The sequence below is a fragment of the Trichomycterus rosablanca genome, chromosome 12 (assembly GCF_030014385.1).
Source record: "Trichomycterus rosablanca isolate fTriRos1 chromosome 12, fTriRos1.hap1, whole genome shotgun sequence".
In the NCBI taxonomy this organism is placed as follows: domain Eukaryota; kingdom Metazoa; phylum Chordata; class Actinopteri; order Siluriformes; family Trichomycteridae; genus Trichomycterus; species Trichomycterus rosablanca.
Window position 1 is genome coordinate 13,792,165 of NC_085999.1, and position 26,633 is coordinate 13,818,797.

At 40.2% G+C, this 26,633-nt stretch overlaps 1 protein-coding gene across 1 annotated transcript in view; it reads right to left on the minus strand.

Annotated features, from left to right (window-relative positions):
* The window catches only part of myo16 (myosin XVI), a 313,223-nt gene that overhangs the window by 38,437 nt on the left and 248,153 nt on the right, over window positions 1-26,633 (minus strand). The window lies entirely within an intron of this gene.

The window sequence follows — 26,633 nt, forward strand, 5'->3', positions numbered from 1 at the left end:
TGGACAACAAAAGTCAGCAACATCAGTTACGTGTGACAATTACATATATATATCGTATATATATGATCCGACATCATTCTGATCGTGTCATTTTCTGTTCTCTAACAACGCTCCGGCTGTTTTAAACCGCATCGCACACAATGCAGATGTAACAGCCAGCTTCCGGCGTAGTGATGAAGCATCACTCCCTACTTAAAATAATGGAATACCCTACGTAGTGCACGTCACAGTAACAGATATTGTGAATCGAAGGCTCCTACAGAATTGGCGCTAATGATTGTAAGAATCGCTTTGTGAACCAATCAGACCTTCTGATTGTAATTTTTAGTAAGAAATGCTGTTATTTGCATGTATTGCAGCGTCACACAGATGATTGTCAATGAAACGCTTGATTGGCTTTCTAACAAGTTCGTGTTTTACTTCACAACCGGAAAAGTTTGGAGGTTTTTAATTATAAGCACATTTACAAAATAACGGATTCTATTCCTGATGGGACACACGGTTATAAATTTAATAGCATCTGGAACAACATAAGGTAAGCAGTATTATGGATTTTTTGCTGTGTTTGGGATTTTGACCGCTGTAATTTGCAATGAAAACAAAACGTCAGTTTAAGCTTTTAACTGGTACCTAGGAAAGTAAAGGCATTAAGTAAAACTGCTAAATACAGTCGCTAATCTGTTGTTTTTATCTGAACTTACATATTATTTGTTTATTTCTACGCTACATTTCCAATATATATTTTGTGTAGATTATATTGACTCGTGATTTGACTCAGACTCTAGCCTAAAGACTCGTGATTTGACTCGGACTCTAGCCTAAAGACTCGTGATTTGACTCGGACTCTAGCCTAAAGACTCGTGATTTGACTCGGACTTTAGCCTAAAGACTCGTGTCTTGACTCGGACTCTAGCCTAAGGACTCGTGACTTGACTCTGACTCTAGCCTAAGGACTCGTGACTTGACTCAGACTCTAGCCTAAAGATTCGTGACTTGACTCAGACTCTAGCCTAAAGATTCGTGACTCGACTCGGACTCGTATTTTGTGACTTGTGAACATCTCTGGTCTAAACTCAGAGCAGTTAGTTAGTTATATGCAAGTGCAATGAGGTATGTTTTAAGATTAGATTTAAATACAGAGTCGAAGAGCACATCTAGAAAATGCTCGGTCACCAAAGCCATGGAGGTTAGATGGAGGAATTGTGAGTAGCCCAGCTGTTGAAGACCTGAGAGAGCAAGAGGGTTTGTAAGGAAGAAGAAGATCAGACAGGTAAGACAGAGCGAGACTGTTAAGAGCTTTATAGGTTAGTAGAAGAATTTTGAACTGTATGCGATAGTTTACAGGAAGCCAATGGAGATGTTGAAGAACAGGCGTAATATGATGATGTGAGCGGGTGAGGAGACGGGCAGCAGAGTTCTGTACCATCTGAAGTTTGTGAATGGAGGAAAAACTGATGCCAGCTAGAATTAAGATTGCAGTAACTAGGCATAGGCACAGAAAACCAATAGCATGTTCAGTTTGGACTCAAATGTAGCTACATTTGGAGCAGATCTGAAACAATCAGGAATCATGTTTAAATGCTGCTTCACCTTCTTTGGTTCCAATTTCCAAACTAGTTGAGTCGTTCCTATAGATTTGAGAGGTCTGGTGGTCTTTTCCAGTAAATCAGCTATATATACTGTATTTGGTCCAACCCCACACAGTAATTTATGTACAATTTGAAGTACATTAAAATATATAGTAAACTGGGAGCCAGTGTAGGGGCTTGAGAATTGGGGTGATGTGGTTCATTTTCTTTGTGCTGGTGAAATAATTGACCACACAGGTGTTTATTAAGACTGGTGTATTACACTGGATGCATTGTTCAGCAAACACTGGTGTTTTTTTATCGTTTCCAGTTTAGGACAGGGTGCTAGTCCACTATACACCTACCTACGCATTTCCATTTAAAGACATTAGCCAGTCCACCTAAAACTCATATGGATACAGAAAAAAAAACACCTATATACTCTACACTGACAGAACCCAGAATTAGATTAAACTAGGGCTGGGTGGTATATTGCAAATATATATACCAAGGATACTCAGGTTACCATTTGAGAACATTTAAAACAGCGCACAACGCTTTTTTTCGCGCATGAACAATAAAAAACAAGTCAGAGAAGGACTCCTTTTAAACTGATTATTCATTGGAATCAAATCAGGGAGCTATTCTGTTATCTATGGTAAAGATTCATTAGTTTTCAAGATTCATTACGGTGTCATGAGTAAACAACTCCATGAATCAGTGTGCATGTGTTTCAGTGAATCAGTCATGGTTAAAACATGTAAAACAGCTGTAAAAACCAATCTGCCTCCGAATTCAGATTTTGGCCGGAATTAAAGTTGTTCCTCTAATCTAAAGCGATATATGCTCTTTTTTATTTCTCCAATGTGCATCATTTGGGGTGAGCTGACAATAAAAAACTAGTTGTAGAGGTATACGTGACAGCTTAGTTAACGAATGACCAGTTTCAGCTTTTTACCGCGAAAGTCGAGAGAATAAATTATCTGTTGGATATGGATTTATATATTCTGGAAATATTCTGGATACATGAAGGAAAACATTTACAAAAAGTGAATTATATCCCTAATGAAACAACACAAGAATAAAGATTTGGTCTCAATTTGAAGAAGAGAAGCTCAGGTAAACAGCTGTTATGATTTTATGCTGCTGTGTGGTTGATCTGGGGCACAGTGCTGCTGTTTACCGTGCACTTTCATTTTGCAAAATATAACATATCATTATTAAATTTGGAACTTTTTTGGGATTTTTTTATGCTCATTTATTTGAAGTAAAATTGCAGTGGCCTGCCACTGTACTTTGTTAAGTTTACATTCTATTGTACTGTATCGTGAGATATGAGTTTTTTAGTCATATCGCCCAGCCCTAGATTAAACCCAGGTTCCCACTACCCTGGACCTGCATATTAAATAAAATGCGGGTGCTAAAGTAGCCTGCCTGCAATACAGACCTGTATCTTGTACAGTAAAGACCCCATAACAAATGAATAGCAAAAAATACAACCTTTCTATGTTGCCGAAGATTAAAGTCCCTTTTATTCCATACTCCTTACATTCACCCTTTTTGACTGATTAATACAGCCATGGTTCACTTAGCAAATGTAGAACCACTTAAATGTCTTTGCAAAGTGACATTCTAATAGTAATTTCTCTAATTGTGCAGAATAATAAATTATAAAGGGAATTCATTAATCATCTTCGGCCTCCCCAAAGGTTTTTGACTTAATACTAAGTACTATATCTTGAGAAGGAAACGAGAACTATTTTAATAAATTTATAATATCTATGCTTAATAATAATAATAGCTTGCCTTTGACAGATATAGATAGATAATTCCTTAATAACATATTGTGAAAAAAAAATTTAATTATTTGAGATTAACATGTGAACCTGTCACTGATTTAACCCTTCACCCACCAAGCTAACTATTCCCAAAACTCATTATTCTGCAATAAAGAGGAGGGAGCTGGTATAGCTGGTATGGTGGTGGGTGATGTACAGGTCAAATGCAGAGAAGAAGGTAAGTGCAGGTCAGTTTGTATTAGTGGTGGGTTCATTGTGTTTCCTTGCTTACCTTAAGTAATCCCAACCAGCAAATGCTTTGCCATGGATCTGATAAAGGTTTTTAGTGGCTGTATTAATTTTTCATGTCTGAATTTCCTGTTTGGCCTCTGCCTGTCTGCTAAACATTATGGAGTCAGCATTTACCATTATTCCTAATTATAAGCCATAACATTAAAACCACCTCCTTGTTTCTACACCCACTGTCCAATTCATCAGCTCCACTTACCATATAGGAGCACTTTATAGTTCTACAATTACTGACTGTAGTCCATCTGTTTTTCTACATACTGTTTAGCCTGTTTTCACCCTGTTTTTCAATGGTCAGGACCCCTACAGGACCACCACAGAGCAGGTATTATTTGGGTGGTGGATCATTCTCAGCACTGCAGTGACACTGACATGGTGGTGGTGTGTTAGTGTGTGTTGTGCTGGTATGAGTGCATCAGACACAGCAGCGCTGCTGGAGTTTTTAAATACTGTGTCCACTCACTGTTCACTCTATTAGACACTCCTACCTAGTTGGTCCACCTTGTAGATGTAAAGTCAGAGACGATCGCTCATCTATTGCTGCTGTTTGAGTTGGTCATCTCCTAGACCTTTATCAGTGGTCACAGGATGCTGCCCACAGGGCCCTGCCCACTGGATATTTTTGGTTGGTGGACTATTCTCAGTTCAGCAGTGATAGTGAGGTGTTTAAAAACTCCATTCAGCGCTGCTGTGTGGTATCCACTCATACCAGCACAACACACACTAACACACCACCACCATGTCAGTGTCACTGCAGTGCTGAGAATGATCCACCACCCAAATAAACCCTACTCTGTAGTGGTCCTGTGGGGGTCCTGACCATTGAAGAACAGAGTAAAAGGAGATTAAAAAAGTGTGTAGAGAAACAGATTGACTACAGTCAGTAATTGTAGAACTACAAAGTGCTTCTATATGGTGAGTGGAGCTGATAAAATGGACAGTGAGTGTAGAAATAAGGAGGTGGTTTTAATGTTATGGCTGATCAGTGTACATTTAGTGTGCTTTTTTGAGAACATTGGCACCAAAACCTTTGAGCTACTGTAGTTCAAATTGAAGAAGTTAATGCTGGTTCGGGTAAAAGGTGTCAGAATACACGGTGCATCACAGTTTGTTGTGTATGGGGCAGCAAAACGGGACCAACACAATATTAGGAATGTGGTCATAATGTTATGCCTGATTGGTGTATATTCTTCGGTTTCTTGAGAACATTAAGGAGGTAATAGTATACAACTGCAAGTGATTACACAGTAGGAGTAGGAGTATTTATCTTTAAACTATTCTGTGTGTGTGTGTGTGTGTAAATGCATTTACTTTGCTGTCCTTTTAGTTTTAAATTTTCCCTCATAAGGTGGGAAAGTGCTCATAAAGAAATGAGGTCAGGGGTATCTGGGGAAATTTAACTGATGACAAGATTCAAGAGGTTTCCTTCTGTCAGTATATGTTTAGATAACCCAGGCAGTGATTAGAATGGGTAATAAGAGGACAGACTCAGGCTTCTATTTATCAATCCTCACTGCAGCCAAAGCTTTATGTGCTCAACATCATCTTGTTCTAAGTTAAGCACAGCTAATGAACTGACATCTCAGGTTTTAATTTAGTAAAGGTTAACATGAAAGAACAATTCTAACCTGATAATACATAGAGAAACATAATTTCTACTAATAAAGTGCACTGTCTGTGTGTTTGCTTTAAAGAAAATGAAAAACTATGTTTTTTACCCTTGGTGGCAAATGCTGCAAAAACATGTAAGATAATTGGTTCTTACCCCACTTAGCCTTTGCCAAATATGAAAGCTATTTTGACCAGAATAAATTGGTGCTTAAAAAAGGAAGATGGTCAAATGAGTCCACATTGTAGTTTTCTGGAAAAACAGACAATGTGTTCTCACTGCCAAAGACAGAAAAGACCAGCAGACTGTCAGCAGTGAAAGGTGACAAAGCCAACATCTGTCATAGCATCAAATTGGGATTTTTCAGGCAGTGGTTCTTTTAGAAAGACATTTACATTTTTGGCAGAAGCTTTTATACAAAGAGATGTACAGTACTGTGACTTAGCCTTAACATTAAAACCATCGCCTTGTTTCTACACTCACTGTCTATTTTATCAGCTCCACTTATCATATAAAAGCACTTTGTAGTTCTACGATTACTGACTGTAGTCCAGAGATGTTTTGGCACAGAGGAGACCAAGTGATTTAGTGTTTTAGGTTTTATTTTGTCCCATTTTGTCCCATTCTTCTCCAATTCGTCCCATTATTTTTGTTTCAAAATTCTCCACACATTCTCTATTGGGGACAGGTCAGGACTGCAGGCAGGCCAGTCCAGTACCCGTACCCTCTTCTTCCGCAGCCATGCCCTTGTAATGTGTGCAGCATGTGGTTTTGCATTGTCTTGTTGAAAAATGCATGAAGGACCCTGGAAAAGATGACATCTTGAAGGCAGCATATGTTGCTCACTGATCTCAATGCAGTTTTTTGCATTAATGCTGCCATCACAGAAGTGTAAACTACCTTTGCCAAGGGCACTGACACAGCCCCATATAGCACACAGCATCTATTTTTTCCAAAAAAGACTTGGAATGCGTATTCATCTGACCACAATACATTTGTTTCCACTGTGTGATGGTCCATCCTAGATGCCTCAGAGCCCAGAGAGGTCGACACAGCTTCTGGACATGGTTAACATAAGGCTTCTTTTTTTTGCACAGTAAAGTTTTAAGTGGCATTTGTGCATGTAACTCTGTATTGTAGTGCTTGACAAAGGTTTGCCAAATTAATCCCTCACCCATGTGGTTATATCAGCTGTTGTTGAGTGGTGGTTCTTGATGTAGTACCGTCTGAGGGATCGAAGATCACAGGCGTTCAGCTTAAGCTTGCGCCCTTGGCCTTTACGCACTGAAATTCCTTCTGAAATTTTTTTCTGATTTGGGGTTGTAGTTTTGTCAGTTAAGTAAAGGTTTATAAGAATTCAAAGTTTGACAAACAGATTCTTGTTTTTATTTCATTTTACAAAATGTTCCAACTTTTCCGGAAATATGGTTTAAACATCTGCTGAATCCGAATGTGTTTTTTATCATTATTATTATTGGTGGAGCAGCTGGTAGAGTGGGTGCTGCACAGCAATGTGGGTCTTGTTGACCCAGGTTTGATTCAAGCATCTGGTCTGTAAGAAGGATGTTCTCCATGTGAGATTAGCTCAGAGTACACTGCCGTCCGAAACATGCAGACGGTGGATTTGTGTGTGGGTGTCATAGTGAGTGTTTAAATGTGTCATGCAATAGATCGTTGTCCCGTCCTGCCCTAGAAACAATAGATTCTATTACTTTCTGTTATATTAATCTGCTTTTAGTCTATCAGCACATCTAAGCAACTTTTCTATACCTTTTCCCAAGTGCAAATTGTGGGGACAATCTGGTGTTTTGTTCCTTTTGTTCCTTTAGATCAAAAGAATACTCGAGAAGGAGCTCTTTGTTCACAGAAGCTCTAACAATGGTGTAAACAATAATGCTCCTGAGGGAAATACCACTGAGAACAAAATCGCTGATGCTGGCACCTATTGCTCTGAAATAAGGTGATGTCACATGTACTCACTGAAAACAAACAAGCATAGACGTGCTGCAGCACACAATCACCCACCACACCTACATTAGTCAGTTTATGTGGCCGTGCGCATGAGTGATCTTGTCCTGTGGGTTCTTTCTTCTCTCCTGATGAATAAAGAGAAGCTAAACTTCAAAAGTCCAAAGCCTCCGCAAGACTTTGTTCACAGATATTGTTTCCTGTTTTAGGAAAGCCTGTTTGTGAATTTACTTCAAAGATGGAACAGATTATAATCTTTATAAAAGACTAAATATTATTAAGAATGGATCTTGTACCTGATACCTGATCTGATACCCTTTATACAGGAGTTCTAGTTTTTAATTTTCTTACTGAGTTGTTATAAGCACTCAGCCATAACATTAAAACCACCTCCTTGTTTCTACACTTACTGTCCATTTTATCAGCTGCACTTACCATATAGAAGCACTTTGTAGTTCTACAATTACTGACTGTAGTTCATCTGTTTCTCTGCATGCTTTGTTACCCCCTTTCATGCTTTTCTTCAATGGTTAGGACTCTCCCAGGAACACTACAGAGCAGGTATAATTTGAGTGGTGGGTCATTCTCAGCACTGCAGTGACACTGACATGGTAGTGGTGTGTTAGTGTGTGTTATGCTGGTATGAGTGGAGTTTTTAAACACCTCACTGTCACTGTTGGACTGAGAATAGTCCACCAACCAAAAATATCCAGCCATCAGCGCCCTGTGGGCAGCGTCCTGTGACCACTGATGAAGGTCCAGAAGATGACCAACTCAAACAGCAGCAATAGATGAGCGATCGTCTCTGACTTTACATCTATAAGGTGGACCAACTAGGTAGGAGTGTCTAATACAGTGAGTGGACACAATATTTAAAAACTCCAGCAGCGCTGCTGTGTCTAATCCACTCATACCAGCACAACACACACTAACACACCACCGCCATGTCAATGTCACTGCAGTGCTGAGAATGATCTACCACCTTTATAATACCTGCTCTGTGGTGGTCCTGTGGGGGTCCTGACCATTGAAGAACAGAACAGGGTGAAAGAGGGCTTACAAAGCATGCAGAGAAACAGATGGACTACAGTCAGTAATTGTAGAAATACAAAGTGCTACTATATGGTAAGTGGAGCTGATAAAATGGACAGTGAGTGTAGAAACAAGGAGGTGATTTTAATGTTATGGCTGATCAGTGTATATGACTGTGTACAATTATTTTAAATTTAGATTTTTTGCAACACCCATTCTAGACAGATGCAAAAGCAAACAAGAAAAAGCCCAATGACTTGGGTTATACCTGGCCGAGCAGGTGCATACAAACAAGCACCATCATGTAAAATGAAATTCCAGTTGTGACAATTGGCAATTGTGACATTTATTGGAGGAGGAATAACAGTCTGGGAAAATTTTTTATATTTCCGGCTAGATCCACTTGAGAATCTTAACATAACCATTCCTGTTTCACCTTACAATATCCTATGTACAAAGTAAAAATATACATGGTCAAGGTCATATAGCAAAATTCATTGTCAGTGTCAATGGGGGATGAAAATAAGGGCCAACAAGTACAAGGATGTTTCTATATTTTTGACCATGTAGTGCATATACACTGATTAGCCATAACTTATCAGCTTCACTTATCATATAGGAGCACTTTGTAGTTCTACAATTACTGACTGTACTGTAGTCCATCTGTTTCTCTACACATCTTATCACATCATATAAATTTTATCCTGCTTTCACCCTGTTCTTTAATGATCAGGACCCCCCACAGGACCACCACAGAGCAGGTATTATTTGGGTGGTGGGTCATTCTCAGCACTGCAGTGACAATGACATGGTGGTGGTGTGTTAGTGTGTGTTGTGCTGGTATGAGTGGATCAGACACAGCAGAGCTGCTGGAGTTTTTAATACCGTGTCCACTCACTGTTCACTCTATTAGACACTCCTACCTAGTTGGTCCACCTTGTAGATGTAAAGTCAGAGACGATCGCTCATCTATTGCTGCTGTTTGAGTTGGTCATCTTCTAGACCTTCATCGGTGGTCACAGGACGCTGCCCACGGGTGCTGTTGGCTGGATATATTTTTGGTTGGTGGACTATTCTCAGTCCAGCAGTGACAGTGAGGTGTATCCACTCATACCAGCACAACACACACTAACACACCACCACCATGTTATTGTCACTGCAGTGCTGAGAATGATCCACCACCCAAGTAATACCTGCTCTGTGGTGGTCCTGTGGGGGTCCTGACCATTGAAGAACAGCATGAAAGGAGGCTAACAAAGCATGCAGAGAAACAGATGGACTACAGTCAGTAATTGTAGAACTACAAAGTGCTTCTATATGGTATTTGACAGTGTGTATAGAAACAAGGAGGTGGTTTTAAGGTTATGGCTGATCGGTGTATGTTCTTTTTATATTACATAACAATCTATTCATACACACTTTAAAATGTACAAATGTCATTTTATTGTGCATGTGATGGTGTAAGATGAGTGTCTCTGAGTGTGTATATATAAAAGGTGTAGAATCGTTTGTGGTTATCTGTAATCATAGTGATAACACTGGTGTGTAACAGGTGTGGTTACGGTTGTAAAAGTACTTTGGATGTGCCCATAAAAACACGTCAAATGGTTTCCTAATTTATTTACACAAAACACATACAAGTACATGCACAAACATGTGGAAGGCCATGCCTGTCATTTATTGCACATAGCTGAGTGGCAGGTAATGAATTATCAGCTGTTTGCTATTCCTAAATGTACAAAAGAAAGTTGATGTAGATTCTAAAATGTGACATTTATCTCTATCATAGTTGTCATACTGTGAAGTGGGTGTTTAAAAAAACAACAAAGCTACAGTATATTCAAATTAGACTGGCCAGGTAGGATGCACTGTAGTATAATAAATATAAGAGTAGTATCAGTATAAGAGTGGTTTACATTTTCTGAGTAAGCTTACATAAGAGCAGGTGTACACATTTTAGCCATAATCTGATAATCACAGTTAAATGTATCTCATTATGTAATTTGATCATCAGAAATCTCTATGTTTAAATGAGTCAGTAATTACATTACTTTTAGAAGTGGAGTGCCAACCTGTGGTAAAGCTGTTTACTGCTATGTACTGTAGCTTAAATGACTTATACTGTAATTAAACAATTTTATAGCTAAGTAATTACCTCTTTCATTTAATTATGTGCATTATATAGAGCTGTTTACTGTGTGTTAAATTATCTAATACCTGCACCTCTGACAAAAAAAACCCCTAGTCTGTATGGTTTACACAATTATCATTCAATAGGGCAACACGGTGGCTTGGTGGGTAGCACTGTTGCCCTTAAGTAGCTCCTGGGTTTGATTCCCAGGTGAAGAGGTCTTGTAGTTTGCATATACACTGATCAGCCATAACATTAAAACCACCTCCTTGTTTCTACACTCACTGTCTATTTTATCAGCTCCACTTACCATATAGAAGCACTTCTATTTGTAGTTCTACAATTACTGACTGTCCATCTGTTTCTCTGCATACTTTTTTCGCCTGCTTTCACCCTGTTCTTTAATGGTCAGGACCACCACAGAGCAGTGACACTGACATGGTGGTGGTGTGTTAGTGTGTGTTGTGCTGGTATGAGTGGATCAGACACAGCAGCACTGCTGGAGTTTTTAAACACCGTGTCCACTCACTGTCCACTCTATTAGACACTCCTAATTAGTTGGTCCACCTTGTAGATGTAAAGTCAGAGACGATCAATCTATTGCTGCTGTTTGAGTTAGTCATCTTCTAGACCATCATCAGTGGTCACAGGACGCTGCCCACAGGGCGCTGTTGGCTGGATATTTTTGGTTGGTGGACTATTCTCAGTCCAGCAGTAACAGTCCAGCGGCATTGCTGATCCACTCATACCAGCACAACACACACTAACACACCACCACCATGTTAGTGTCACTGCAGTGCTGAGAATGATCCACCACCCAAATAATACCTACTCTGCAGTGGTCCTGGGAGAGTCCTGACCATTGAAGAACTGAATGAAAAGGGGGCTAACAAAGCATGCATAGAAACAGATGGACTACAGTCAGTACTTCTATATGGTATATATTGTATATATATTGATACAAATTGACAAATCTATTTTTTGTGGTGATGTCTGCTAAAGTGTTTGTGAGTAAGCCTTTGTTATTTACTATTGGGTTTTGGTTTTGGTTATTTAAATGCTAGTGCAATATTTCCTCCTGCCACAAAAGAGCACTTTTTTCTCTGCCAGCTCAATAAAGCCCCATGTTACATTGGTGTTAGAACTGGGATAGACTGTTGTTAGAATAACTTAAAGTAAAGAATGCAGGCTGGTTCTTGATTCGACAGAGGAGGCGCAGTGGGTGAGCGGCGAAGGCAGGCGATGCCGACAGAAGACACAAAGACATAAATTCTGCAAAAAAATCGGCCTAGAATTCCCAGAGGAAGAGGTAACTCTCCCAAAGAAAGACAGCATGCTGGGAGGAGGAGTGCAGCATCCCTCCCCCACATGTAGATATACGACTTGTAGCGCTCTTTAGGTCTATTAGAAGCGGAACTGTTGTCCTCCACAGCATCCTCGCCCAGTGCTGCCTATACTCCATAGCTAAGTGCTTCTTTCACTGATATAGTGCATCTTCCAAAAATATGTAGTTACAAAGGTAATGCCTGCTAAAATGGCAAATTTAGGGTAATTTAACCAATTTAATTTTGATGCATTCCTTAGAGCAATACTATTGAAATGCCAATCCAAGCTAACTCAGAGAAGATGCAGAGGAGATAAAAGCAATTTTTGGGAACATGACAGCCCAGAAGAAGCACACATTGGCCAAAATGGTTGGAGCAGCAGCAAAGACGCTGTGTTATTACTCTTAACAGCTAGGCCCCGTCCAACCACAATGCAGAATGTGGAAAATGCTGAACACCCCTTCCTTTTGCTCGCCAAAATTGAATCCATAATTATTCTGATCTTTCCAGGTGGGCACCACAATAATAGCCCAACACAAAATCCACACTAACAGGGTCCAAACCACCGCCTTTCTTTACTTCTGTGCCAACAACCTGATAAAATGGTGGAGAAAACGATCAAGCCCTCAGACAGCCTGTGGGTATTAGCTATTCATCACTGAGATTCTGCATGGACCACTAGAGATTAAATGCAGTGACAGATAAGGACTGTCATCCAATCCCCTGCATAGATGAGGTGCTGCACTGACTCCAGCTGCTTCAGTTCACTCAATCTAAGGAGACGGAACTGGCAGGTGCCACTTTCCCCTGACAGCATTTTCATTTGAAATACTACTATAGGAGAATAGTAGAATTCATAGTTTCCTCTTTTGGTGCGTGTAATAGTCCCACTACATTTAAATGTCTAATGCAGGGGTGGGCAATTAAATTATTCAATAAATAATTACTTAGAAGGCCATGTCTTCTGCTGCTCAGGTGGCGCAGCGGTAAAAACACACGCTAGCACACCAGAGCTGGGATCTCAAATACATCGTATCGAGTCTTAGCTCTGCTTGCCGGCTGGGCTGAGCAGTCACATAAACAACGATTGGCCTGTTGTTCGTATAGCGGTGGGGCATTAAGCTAGATAGGGACTCTCTCATGACCGATGCAACTATGACCTCTGCTGGCTGGTTGATGGCGCCTGCACAGTGGCGGGGAAGGAGTGCGTCGATCAGGGTGTGTCTCTCCGTACACAGAGCTGATCCACGGCTGATCTCGTCTAGTGTAGGTGACAAAATGCATACGGCTGCTGCCCACGTTTCGGAGGGGGCGTGGGTTAGCTTTGTTCTCCTTAATCAGAGCTGGGGCCAGCATTAGAAGAGAGGAAGCATGATGCAATCGGTCGGGAGAAAAAGGGGAGAAAAGGCATTAAAAAAAAGAAGATCATGTCTTGTTAAAAACTCATTTCATATCAATTGCACTCACAGTTCTATTTGCCAGCACGTTACGGTGAAGCTGGATACACTCACACACACGGACGAACGTACGAATTTAGGTAAGCAGTCCCTTCAAAATAAAAACAATGCTATTGTATTGCATGTATGATGCACGCTTAGGTCTTATTTCAGCCCACTGATAAAATTGGAACCAGGATGGAATTTATTTGCCTAGCAGGCATCTACACAGACATGATTTGTTATGTCTGAGAGATGATTGAGACCCTGTCCAGGGTATTCCTGCCTTGTGCCCATAGTTTCCCAATGGAACCAGACCTGCCATGATCCTGACCAGGATAAAGTGGTTAATAAAATTAAAAAAAAAGTAAGTCTAGAACATTACTACCCACCATATACGCACTTATAACCCTAACGAGTCCCTGGGACCCCATATCCAAAAAGATTATCATAAAGAACAATCCTTTTCCTGTAATCTTCTGGGTCAAAGCGCTTATTCCTGGATAGAAATGAGGTAGTCAGGTAGAGTCAGAGAGTTCATATAGTCTTGCATCAGCATCTGTTATAAAGTCCTCTCCTGTGGCCTTTGCTGCTGTTTTGTTTCATCTCAATAGCCTATAAGATCATGGCAATAATTACATCACGCTGCAGCTGAGTGCAAGCTTTTATTGCTGTGTATAAGCGGCGGGCCATTTCAACGAGACTGCAGTTTTAGTACATCAGGAAACATAAAATCTAAAATTAAACAAGAATATCAGTGCCTGAATGATGCAGCAGAGTATGGACAACCTAAAAATAATTAACTGTTAGGTATTAATCAAAAAGCAGCAATGCTGGGAAGCAACACTGTGTTTACAGTTTAAATTAACTCTAAAGTGTATATATTATTTATTTATATATAATTTGCTGTGCCTGCTGTTTGTGTATGCCAGGTGAAGCCCTGCACTGCGAGGTCGTAAAATATGAACCCAATGTGCATGATACTTAACCAAGGTAGAACAACACTGTGGCTAAAGAGCAGAAATCAAAAAGTAAAGAAAAAAAAGGTAATTTTTTTAATAACAAGTGGCAAAAATTACTAGAAACAATCAGCAGTTTAAAGCAGAAAAAGGAAAGAACAGGTAGATGAGTGTGTTAGATAAAGTAGGGGACATCTCACAAGGTCACCCAGAAGGGACAAGTAGATTTTTCACCACACAGAAACATAAGCGAACATCAAAAAATGCAGGTGATCATGTGCATGACTTGCATTAGCATCAGCGATAGGTTCCTTTGCAAAAATGCACGACCACTAATGAAAAGTAGGAAATTTTAGATATAATAGAAAAAGGTAAAAACTGTATTACCACCACGCCAGCTACTTAGTCCGCTGGTGTGTTTGCATTGCTTTGACACAATGTCCAATAAATTTTCGTGTGTAATAACCTCAACTGTGAGTTCTAAAATGAATAAGAAGAGAGGAACCCTTGCGTTAAAATAAGGATCGACTATAATAGCAGCAGAGCACCCCATCTACCAAGTGACACAGCCTGTGTTCAGTATGAATCCACTCATAAATGAGCTATGTATCACCTATACAAGAGGGTAAACATTTACATTTTCGGCATTTAGCGGACGTTTTTATCCAAAGCGACTTACAGTATACAATCTAAGCAATTGAAGGTTAAGGGCCTTGCTCAAGGGCCCAACAGTGGCAACCTGGCAGTGGTGGGGTTTGAACCAGCAACCTTCTGCTTACTAGTCCAGTACCTTAACTACAAAGCTACAGCTGCCCTAAACAAAAGTAAGAGCCTCAAAGTGCATGTAGGTGTTGGAAGTACATGAACACTATACAGCAAAAAACAATGAGCCCATGGCGACGTTGCCAGTGAAGCCAGTATTTAAATATCTCTCCCAGCTGCAGCAAAATTAAAGCTGACAGACTTCCTGTCCTCTAGGAAATTCTAAAGTTTGATGATTTTACTTGAGTAAGGCATTTGGCTACTTGTTCTGCTTTCGATAATTAGTGAGGGAAGAGTGGGGTGGACAGCAATGACAATAGTGTGCATAATTTAATTATGTAATTGATTTAATTATGCTTCTTAAATGCATGGTGCGGCACTGTGGCTCAGTGGGTAGCAAGAAGGTCCAGGGTTCCATTCCCAGGTGGAGCAGTCCGGGTCCTTTCTGTGTGAAGTTTGCATGATCTCCTTGTGTCCACAGTCCAAAGACATGAAGTAAGGTGAGTTGGAGATACAAAATTGTCTGTGACAGGGTTTGATATTAACGCCTGGAACTGATGAATCTTGTGTAACCAGTAACATCATGAATGTAATCAAAGTGTGTAAAACATGACATTAAAATCCTAATAAACAAATAAATAGATCTTAAAAGCATGTCTGGATCAACTTAAATATATGAAATTAATGGTTGGCCGCTCAGGTGGCGCAGCGGTAAAAGTACGCTAGCGCACCAGAGTTGGGGTTTCAAATACATCGTATCGAATCTCAGCTCTGCCTTCCGACTGGGTTGGGCGACTGCATGAACAACGATGGGCTGTTGTTCAGAGTTAGGGGCAAAAAATTTTCTCGAATTTCCCCCATGGGGATCAATAAAGGAATCTTATCTTATAAAAAGTCGGATCATAGGTCCTCATAACTGGTGCAACTGCAGCCCCTGCTGGCTGACTGATGGCACCTGCACAGGGCTGAGGAATAATGCTGATGGGGGTGTGGCCCTCCGTACACAGTGCCTGTCAAGTGGATGAACTAGACTCGTGCAGGTGAAAAATGCAGTCTGTACTGACTGTACGTGCCGGAGGGGGTGTATGTCAGTTGAGAGGCGTCCTCAGTCTGCGGCGAAGGGTCGAATCAGTATAGAGGACGCAGTCAGGGTAATTGGACACGACTAGATTAGGGGAGAAAATTGGGGGGGAAAAGTGGGAAAAAGTGAAAAAAATAAATAAATATATATATAAATAATGTATAAAAATGCCATCCACAAAACATTCACTGTAATTGTTATTTAATTATATCATTACAGTAAATCCTTAATCCACATTGTTAATTGATCACAGGGATGTTGAACTTTACATATATAGACTTGGTTAAACTGATTAATTATCTAATTCCACAGACTTCCACAGCAACACAACATAAAATGTACACATGAGCAATGAGTTCAAACATCATCCCGTTCATGCAATTTAGAACAGAAAAGCTATTTATATGATCTTCAAAGTGAATGGGGTCTAAATATAATGTGCACGATTATAGATTAACTTGTAAGCAGGGAAAGGGTTCAATTCCTTCGAGAGCTTAAACCCCTTTTCTCCATTGCCTAGCCTAAAGCGCTAAGAGACATCGTCCTCTGAGGTATTCAATCATCCTCCACCACATGCAGTGAGTATTTTCATTGGTGCTCTCTTTAGCTAACCCAGTTCCCTATCCACTTTCCATACCCACACATCCATTTCCCCATGTCATTAATTCATTTATGCATTTACTTATTCATCTTAGTGATTATAAAGATCCAGAGATACTGAAAAAGACTGGCGCAGGGCAGGAATTCACCATTTGCTTAGGGTTAATAATGTATAGGAACAAATTCATCTTCTGCAGTTTTTATAATGTGAAAGGAATCCAGTATATCCAGGGATAGATATACAGGTGTACAGTACAATGAAATTCTTTTTCCACATATCCCAACTTGTTTGTAAGCTGGGGTCGGAGTGCAGGGTCAGCCATTGTACAGTGCCCCTGAAGTAGACATGGTTAAGGGCCTTGCTTAAGGTCCCAACAGTGGCTACATAGCAGGGCCGACAATCTTTTGATTTAAAGCCCACCACTGACCCCAAATAACTTAACAAGAAATAATAACGAGACTAACAAGACTAACTAACAAAACTAAATGTATTTTATTATACACCAATCTGTTATAACATTAAAACCACCTCATTGTTTCTACACTCACTGTCCATTTTATCAGCTCCACTTACCATATAGAAGCACTTTGTAGTTCTACAATTACTGACTGTAGTTCATCTGTTTCTCTGCATGCTTTGTTAGCCCCCTTTCATGCTGTTCTTCAATGGTCAGGACTCTCGCAGGACCGCTACAGAGCAGGTATTATTTGGGTGGTGGGTCATTCTCAGCACTGCAGTGACACTGACATGGTGGTGGTGTGTTAGTGTGTGTTGTGCTGGTATGAGTGGATCAGACACAGCAGCACTGATGGAGTTTTTAAATACCGTGTCCACTCACTGTCCACTCTATTAGACACTCCTACCTAGTTGGACCACCTTGTAGATGTAAGGTCAGAGACGATCGCTCATCTATTGCTGCTGTTTGTGTTGGCCATTTTTGAGATTTTCATTAGTGGTCACAGGACGCTGCCCATGGGGCGCTGTTGGCTGAATATTTTTGGTTGGTGGACTATTCCCAGTCCAGCAGTGACAGTGAGGTGTTTAAAAACTTCATCAGCGCTGCTGTGTCTTATCCACTCATACCAGCACAACACACACTAACACACCACCACCATGTCAGTGTCACTGCAGTGCTGAGAATGATCCACCACCCAAATAATACCTACTCTGTAGTGGCCTGGGAGAGTCCTGACAATTGAAGAACCAGGTGAAAGGAGCTAACAAAGCATGCAGAGAAACAGATGGACTACAGTCAGTAATTGTAAAACTACAAAGTGCTCCTATATGGTAAGTGGAGCTAATAAAATGGACAGTGAGTGTAGAAACAAGGAGGTGGTTTTAAAGTTATGGTTGATGGGTGTATTATCTATTCCACTTTTACACTACTTAACGCCTAAATCTTACTGTGTTTCATACTCTGTACTCCCCCCATCTATACAGGTGCCATTGATGGATTTGAACCTGTGTTTGGCTATGTCTAGGAAAGGGGGTGCCTTAATGGCCTAGCCTTTGGGAATTGCACTCTCAATGCCAGTCCTAAGCCCGGATAAAAATAAGGTGTAACAAGCAGCTGAAAAAATATGACAAGCAAGACATTGTACTTTTATATATAATAAATGTGTAAATCTTAGAAGAATTGAAGATCAACATTTTATTACTATTTAAAAATGATATAATGTAGATTACTGAACATTTTAGAAGTAACATCAGTGCCAGTAAAGTTGAAACATTATGTTAATTGACTAATAAAACATAAAGCAATGATTTGTAAATCTATTTTGATCTGCTTGATTGTAACATCATGTCACAGACTATGAGCAGTTCAACAAGCTCTTGTGACTGAGTAACTGAGAGAGTGTATTTGATTGTCAGAGGTGTATTCAGGGTGTCCATGGGGTATACCTGCCTTTCACCTAGTTGTTAGTATAAATAATTTTTTTTTTCAGCGGAAAAAACACCCTGAATTAAAAAAGGGTGAAATTAACAGTTGCTTGAACAGTATCTTAAACAATTGCTCTATATGGTTGTGGATTTCATGGTGATTTAACTAAGTACCAATAATTTTGTCAAGTCCATTCTGTAGTTCTGTGTGGAATGATATCAGATTTGGCTTTTTCTCAGCTTTTTTGTGAAAAAATGAAAATAAAAGATGAGTAGGGGAAAACTTTTTGCCATGACTGTATATCTGTGGTGAACAAAGCTTGCAGCTTAACAGCTACTGTAAACCAGGTGATTTTTATAGCATCTATATTTTTACCCTCCGAGTTTGTATTGTGTGATGGAATGTGATTTATAAATCAGGGTGTTTTGATGGGCCAGATGATTGATTAAAAAGTCATCAGTTACACAAGCAAGAGCAGCCAGCCCTATCACACACTCATACAGAAACACATTACGACCCCTGTCAAACCGATACTAACCCACTGATGTTTGCACTTTCTGTCTTTTACTGCAGAATGCATGTCTAACCTCTCTGAGATTTATCAGTGGTGTACTCTGTGATATAACAGCATAACAAGAAAGCAAGAACCAATTCTATATTATTGACCAAGGCTCCATATTAATAATTTTGTTTAGAATAGTTGGATGTCTATATTTTTTTTAAAACTCTTCACAATTTATTAGTATCAATGAAACTATAAATATTAGAACAAAGTCCTGTGGTGGGATGTTTGAGTACACCTATAAAAGAAAAAGCAAACCATTTTAAAGGGTTTACTTCACAATCTGAGAACTTTACATGTTTTTTTTTTTTTTATTATTATTTTTTTTAATTTTATTTAGCGCGTCCAATTTCATCCCATCTATCATCCTCTCATTAGTGCGGATTCCTGCTCCTGATTGGGGCTGAAGAGGCCGTTCCACGCCTCCTCCGATACGTGCACAGCCAATCGACCGTCTTATCACCCACACTTGACGAGTGTAGCGTGGCAGAGTACTGTGCACGGAGGATCACACACTCCACCACACCCCCTCCCGTCTCCATACAGGCGCCACCAACCAGCCAGGAGAGGGCGCAACCGCCCCGTTCCTGAGAGAGCATCCCCTACGGTCTCAAGTCCCGCCCCCCACCCGGACAACAGGCCAATCGTTGTCCATAGCCGCCCAGCCTCGACCGTGAAGGCAGAGCTGGATTCGAAACGACGCTCCTTCGAAATCCAGCCCTGGTTGCAGCGCGTGTCTTTTTACCGCTGCGCCACCTGAGCGGCAACTTTACATGGTTTAATAAGGATTTATTCTGGTCATTAAGACTATTTGATGTTGAAAATTGCATCATTAAACCATAATAGTCTTTTATTGCTTAGGGATCCAGGAATTCTGATTCTTACATAAAATTACAGTGATACCTTGTAACTCAACATCTCCTAAACTTGAAAGTTTTAAAACTTGATGCCCTTTGTCAAGATATTTGTGCCTTTAAATTTGACGTTTCCCTTAAACTCAACATGTGAGCGAGAGCTCTGCTCGAGCGGTGCAGTAAAATGTCATCAAAGTGTGAATGTGAGATGAATCTGCATTTGTGTGAAATAACAGTCACATCCACTCTGAAAGATCCACATATATGTGTTTAGCTGAATTTTCCTAATGTTTCACTTTTAAACTTGTGTTACAGCTCGAGGTTCTGATAAATGGTGAGAATCAGCTTTTCCGAGAGAGTCTAAAATGCTTACCGTTAAAAAAAAAAGTGACTTATTGTATTAAAAGAATGACATAGTAACACTAAACTTCACTTAATTATTACTGCTCATAAGTTCTCTCCACTAATGAAATTCCTCGCTCGTTGTTTTAGTACAATAAGTCACATTAAGCTTTGTGTACCGCCGCACTTCATAGGAAATAACGGCACAGGCAGTGCAAAACTCCTACCATATTGTGATAATGATTTGCAACAAACCTAATTTGGGCAACAGTTTGGAACTTTCAGTTAATAGTTGAAATGCAAGCCTTACAACAGTAATATAATTCAATTCATTCAATAGTAGGGGTAGTCAGAGAGCATATATAGTGTAGGGTTTGGAATCTGGATGGTTTATGCCCAACAAGAACTATTATTCAAATATAAATCATAGTAATAAGTTAGATTTATATAGTTCCTTTGTCAAACTCAAGGTTTACAACAAAACCAGATCAACTGTTTACAGGAGGTAATTGATGAAAATATGAAAGTGAGGAGCAGAAACGAAGAGATTGTGACAAGGAGTTCTATAGTTTAGAGGCCATGAATAATCTGCCAGTCTGAAATTAAGGATGGCAAGAAGACCAGCATTAGAGGACCTGAGTGTTCGGTCAGGGCAGTATAAGTGTATAAGTTCTGCTAAATAAGGGGGTGCAAGATTAAAAATACTAATACAAGGGCGCTCATGTGGCGCAGTGGTAAAATATGCTAGCACACCAGAGCTGGGATTTCGAATACATCATATTGAATTTCAGCTGTACCATCTGGCTAGGCTGGGCGCCTACATGAACAACTAATGGCTGTTGTTCACAGGGTGGGAAAAGCCGGACCGGGTTTCTCATAACTGGTGCAATTACGACCTCTGCTGGCTGGTTGATGGCGCCTGTGCAGAGTTAAAGAATATTGCTGATCAGGGTGTGGCTCTTCATGCACAAGGCTGATCCGCATGTAAACTCGCCTCGTGCAGGTGAAAAGATGCAGTGGGTACTGCACACGTGTCCTCAGTTAGCAGTGGAGGGTTGTATCGGTTGAGGTGATGTGTAACACAATCAGGGTAATTGGATACGACTAGATTAGGGGAGAAAATTGGGGGAGAAATTGGAGAAAATACAAATATAATACATTACATACCTGTACATTAAATGCTTTAGCAGGAAAAGCCAAAAAAACAAAGATTATAAGGCTGACACAGTCATTAACACTAGTGTGCTTTATTGCTGTACAGGAAATTTATAAAACATAATTAAAATATGTATCAAGACATACAATTTCTTTCCCCACAGACACACATTTTAAAGCAATTATTTAATTTATATATTTTATAATGCACAAACAGAACGTGATGAGGAAAACAGAGAATTAAGACTAAAAATGGCCACAAAAGCCAGACCGATGCAGGAATATACACGATGAGTTCAGATATCTTGAGCAAGCACAGAAACTGAAGCTGTCCATCCCATTCACAGAGACAGTAATGAGAAATGACACTCAAAAACAAAGCATCGCTGCCATTCGCAATTTGCATCTGTGATCTGAGCTTTAAAACTGATCTGGGGAGTATTTGGTGAAGGGTGGTTCACATCACAGCACCAAAAAAAGACAGAACATGATGTCCATATCTCCACAAACAAAGCAGTGTGCCATTCATGCTCTTCTTTTCAAAACGGTAGAAAAATGGGTTCCTACTGTACAATAGCGTGAATGTTTGGATTCTTTTGTACTGTATATGTAGTAATGGCATAATATATGAGATTAGGATGATTTGGGATAAACACAACAGTGAGAAAACTAGCATATTCTCTGTGTTAACCCTGTTCAGCAGTAGCATAGCAAAACAAATTTGCTTGCACAAATCATAAGGAATATATTAGCTAAAGTGAAAGACACGTCTGGATTCAGCCTTCCAAAAGCAATGTCGTTTTTTTAACCAGACTTTTAAACTCTTTTAAAACACTAATCATTTACACTGCACTTTTAAATGGCCTGTTTGGTATGATATATAACTTCAGTTTGTAAGAGTGCTCACATCTCAGGACATATAACAAAGTTCTAACGTCTAACATGTCAGAAATCCATCCAATCATCCTTAGCTGCTTCCTAATAATACACGCCAAACAACATCTTAAACAGGCTTAAATCGTAAACTGTTTACCTGGCTATTACACAGTGTTTACATCATAAACAGTGTTTAAAGAACAACCGTGGTTTCACACAAAATGTCAAACCTGAAGCACAGAAAGAACATCAGGCACCGACCACCAGTCTTAATTATCCAGGTCAGAATGAACAGCCAACAAATCAATTTCTAATTTCTTTGAAGAAAGCTTTAAGCACATACACCGATCAGCCATGACATTAAAACCACCTCCTTGTTTCTACACTCACTGTCCATGTTATCAGCTCCACTTACCATATAGAAGCACTTTGTAGTTCTACAATTACTGACTGTAGTCCGTCTGTTTCTCTGCATGCTTTGTTAGCCCTCTCTCATGCTGTTCTTCAATGGTCAGGACCCCCACAGAGCAGGTATTACTTGGGTGGTGGATCATTCTCAGCACTGCAGTGACAATGACATGGTGGTGGTGTGTTAGTGTGTGCTGTGCTGGTATGAGTGGATCATGAGTGTCCACTCTATTAGACACTCCTACCTAGTTGGTTCACCTTGTAGATGTAAAGTCAGAGCCGATCGCTCTTCTATTGCTGCTGTTTGAGTTGGTCATCTTCTAGACCTTCATCAGTGGTCACAGGACGCTGCCTACGGGGTGCTGTTGGCTGGATATTTTTGGTTGGTGGACTATTCTCAGTCCAGCAGTGACAGTGAGGTGTTTAAAAACTCCAACTGCGCTGCTGTGTCTGATCCAATCATACCAACACAACACACACTAACACACCACCACCATGTCAGTGTCACTGCAGTGCTGAGAATGATCCACCACCCAAGTAATACCTACTCTGTAGTGGTCCTGAGAGAGTCCTGACCATTAAAGAACAGCATGAAAGGTGGCTAACAAAGCATGCAGAGAAACAGAAAGACTACAGTCAGTAATTGTAGAACTACAAAGTGCTCCTATATGGTAAGTGGAGCTGATAAAATGGACAGTGAGTGTAGAAACAAGGAGGTGGTTCTAATGTTATGGTTGATCTGTGTATAGAATTAACCAGTTCAGGTATTTTCCAGAGAACGTGCATGTCTGTAAATAACTCGAGCAATATTAAATAGAGTTTTCATGTACATGTCATTTTATAAATACATTTACAATCATATAGACACAACTGGCAGGGTTTTGTTTTAAGCCTAGTCTTGAAATTACAATGTCAGTTTTAGTTCTGCAGGTTTTTAATTTCCTTTGTAGGGCAAAACTAGGAATAAACTGTGTCTACACTGTATAGACTCGATCACATTCACAGGCAGTACAAGAGTGTGCTTATTCCTACATTCTTTCATTTTATACATTTCATTAGACAGGCCAGCTGCTAAAAAAAGCAGTCAGTTAGATCAGGTCATTCATACTTCTAAACCGTAATGACACAAGGGTGTAACAGAATTCTTAGGGCTCACTTCCATGTTCCACAGACTACATAAAAAAATCCTAACACAAAAAATGACCCATTTAAACTTATAACATTGATTGCACCCTAAGAAAAATGAATGATCTTCATTCATTCTATGATTTGTCCGTATATATGCATTTAATTTAGGCATCTGTTATGATTCCTGTAACTACTGTACCTAAGAAGTAAGAACTGCACTCCTAAATCACATCTCTGTGTGTATAGACTCTAAATTATTCATCTTTTTTAGATGTTATTTACTTTTGCAAATTAAAAAGTACAACTTGAGGCCATTAAGACCAGAAAATATAATCAAGTTTAGTTAAAGTAATTGCACAGTGAGATTTTTTGTTGTTTTATAGCAAGTTATTTATTTTCATGTTATGGTGAGAGTCGTGGCAGATCCAGGAAGGAAGCCAATCTATTGCAGGGTTTGACTTTTGTTTCATTGCAGACATATGAACCCAATATATTTCTTTTTTTTGCATTGTTTCCCAATTTTCCTCCCAATCTAGTCGTATCCAATTACCCGATTGCATTACGTTTCCTCTCTATCGATGCTGATCTCCACTCCTGATTAAGGAGAGTGTGAATAACACATGCCGCCTCCGACACGTGTGCAGTACCAACTGCATCTTTTTACCTGCATGAGGTGAGTCCATATGTGGATCAGCTTTGTGTACGGAGAGCCACACCCTGATCAACACGTTGTTCCTTGACTCAGGCGCCTTCAATCAGACAGCAGAGGTCGTAATTGCATCAGTTACGCGGGCTCGGCTCCGACTCTCACCCTGTATGAGCCAATCGTTGTTCATATGGCCGTGCAGCCTGCCGGATGGCCATATGTTTCAAACTGACGAGTGACACAAAAGTGACCTTGCAAAATGAGGATTCCATTTCTGTTATTGACTATGACATTTCAAAACCTTTGGAAAATCCATTTGTCACTTCTGTTTTTTTGTCCACTACTTAGAATAGTGACTTTGTTCTAGATTGCACATCAACTACAGGACAGGACAGGGTTAGGACATGGAAACATAGAAGTTCTTTACTTGATATGTGAACTATGTTACTGTTCTTACATACATAGACAGCATTTTACATCACCATATGCACTCTCCTGAGAAGAAATTCTTAGGTGCCTTAAAATGCTGTCTACCAAGGTGCCTTATTTTAAAGCAATAAACTGACTGATAGCGAGGGAGCATCCGATGCTTCCTTAGCTGTGAAGACAATCCCAGCATTCAGTGTGGCACAACTTTTCTCACAAAAAATTCTAAATATGGGCGACGAGTACAGAGCAACCAATAGAGTTCTTTTTAACTGTAAATAAATTCTTATTGGTTTTTTAATTTGTATAAAGGTGTACAAGCGGGGTGGCACGGTAGCTCGGTGGGTAGCACCGTCACCTCACAGCAAGAAGGTCCTGGGTTTGATCCCCAGGCGGGGCGGTCCGGGTCCTTTTGCATGTTCTCCCCGTGTCTGTGTGGGTTTTCCTCCCACAGTCCAAAAACATGCAGTCAGGTTAATTGGAGACACTGAATTGCCCTATAGGTGAATGTGTGTGTCCAGGGTGTTACTGTGTGCCTTGCGCCCATTGAAAAGCTGGGATAGGCTCCAGCACCCCCCGCGACACTAAGTGGATAAGCATTTAAGAAAGTGAGTGAGTGTACAAGGTGTAATTTATTTGCAAATTAGGTCGTCAGTGACAATTTAACCGTTTTTGGTACACGAAGGGTGTCGTTGTGGTAGTAACGGCTCCCTCGCTAGCATGCCGATGTTGTGCTGCCTCAGCCCATTGGTTTGAATGGCCTGAGGCTAACAGTGTTAGCTTAGCAAGTGAAACTGTAGTGACGTAATCGCCTCTAAGTAGTGTGTCTAAATAGTCTGCCTTATAAGTTGATACCCTATTAGAATCCTCTACTTAGGCAGATGCTTAGGTAAGCAGTAGACTACAGGGCAGCTCACTAGGTTTTCGGACAGATCTTATATAAGCGTTTGATATTGTTTTATTGTTTTGTGATGTCTTTATGTAAAAAGTGCCAAAACTGTGCATTTACTTATAACTGGCAGAATATTTGATGAATGAGGCTGACTTACTACCACAATGCTTTAATTTTTAAGGGTTTCTACGTACCCTAAAGAGGCAAGTCTGGGAATTGCAAAAAATATATTTTAATTCTACGTGTGTATTTGTCTTTTAGAACTAACACATCATTAGTTACAATTATCATGTCTCATCCAGAAAATACAGTACAATTTCCTTGTCCTGTTTGTTTATTTTTTTATTATTATTTTACTGTCCTTGTTGACTTGGTGAGTTTGTGTGCCGTCTGTTCCACACAGAATGTGCAATACACTAGTCGTTCAGGTGAACATGTGCTTTGCTTCCGAAGCTGGTGGTTTGTAGTGTCACGAGAAAGTGCAACTTGGGACATCACTGAGACTTTCCCTGAAGCCTGGCCTCTGTGAAGCGTTCACAGCCCAGGAGTAAGGAGCGTGATCTTTGAAGGTGGGTCTCAGAAGCACCTGAAATAGTGTGAGTAGCTGCTTTGCTGAAGAAAAGATACAGTTCACAAAGCGAGGGCACTATGATCAGCGCAGAGACGAAGAGACACGTTATGTAAACTTCAGTGGCTCCTGTTCGCCATGCTGTAGTTAAGCCGGGGCGCGGCGAGTGCTTGTATTCCAGCTGCAGCAACGGCACGACAGGAGCAGCAAGCACCAGTTTCATTTGAAGTAGCGACACTGAAATATGGCGAATATGTGTAGAGTGTAGACTACAGTGCAGAGAGGTTCGGATGCCTGTACAGCCCTAAGTAGTACTGCAGTCTCGATGGCTCACA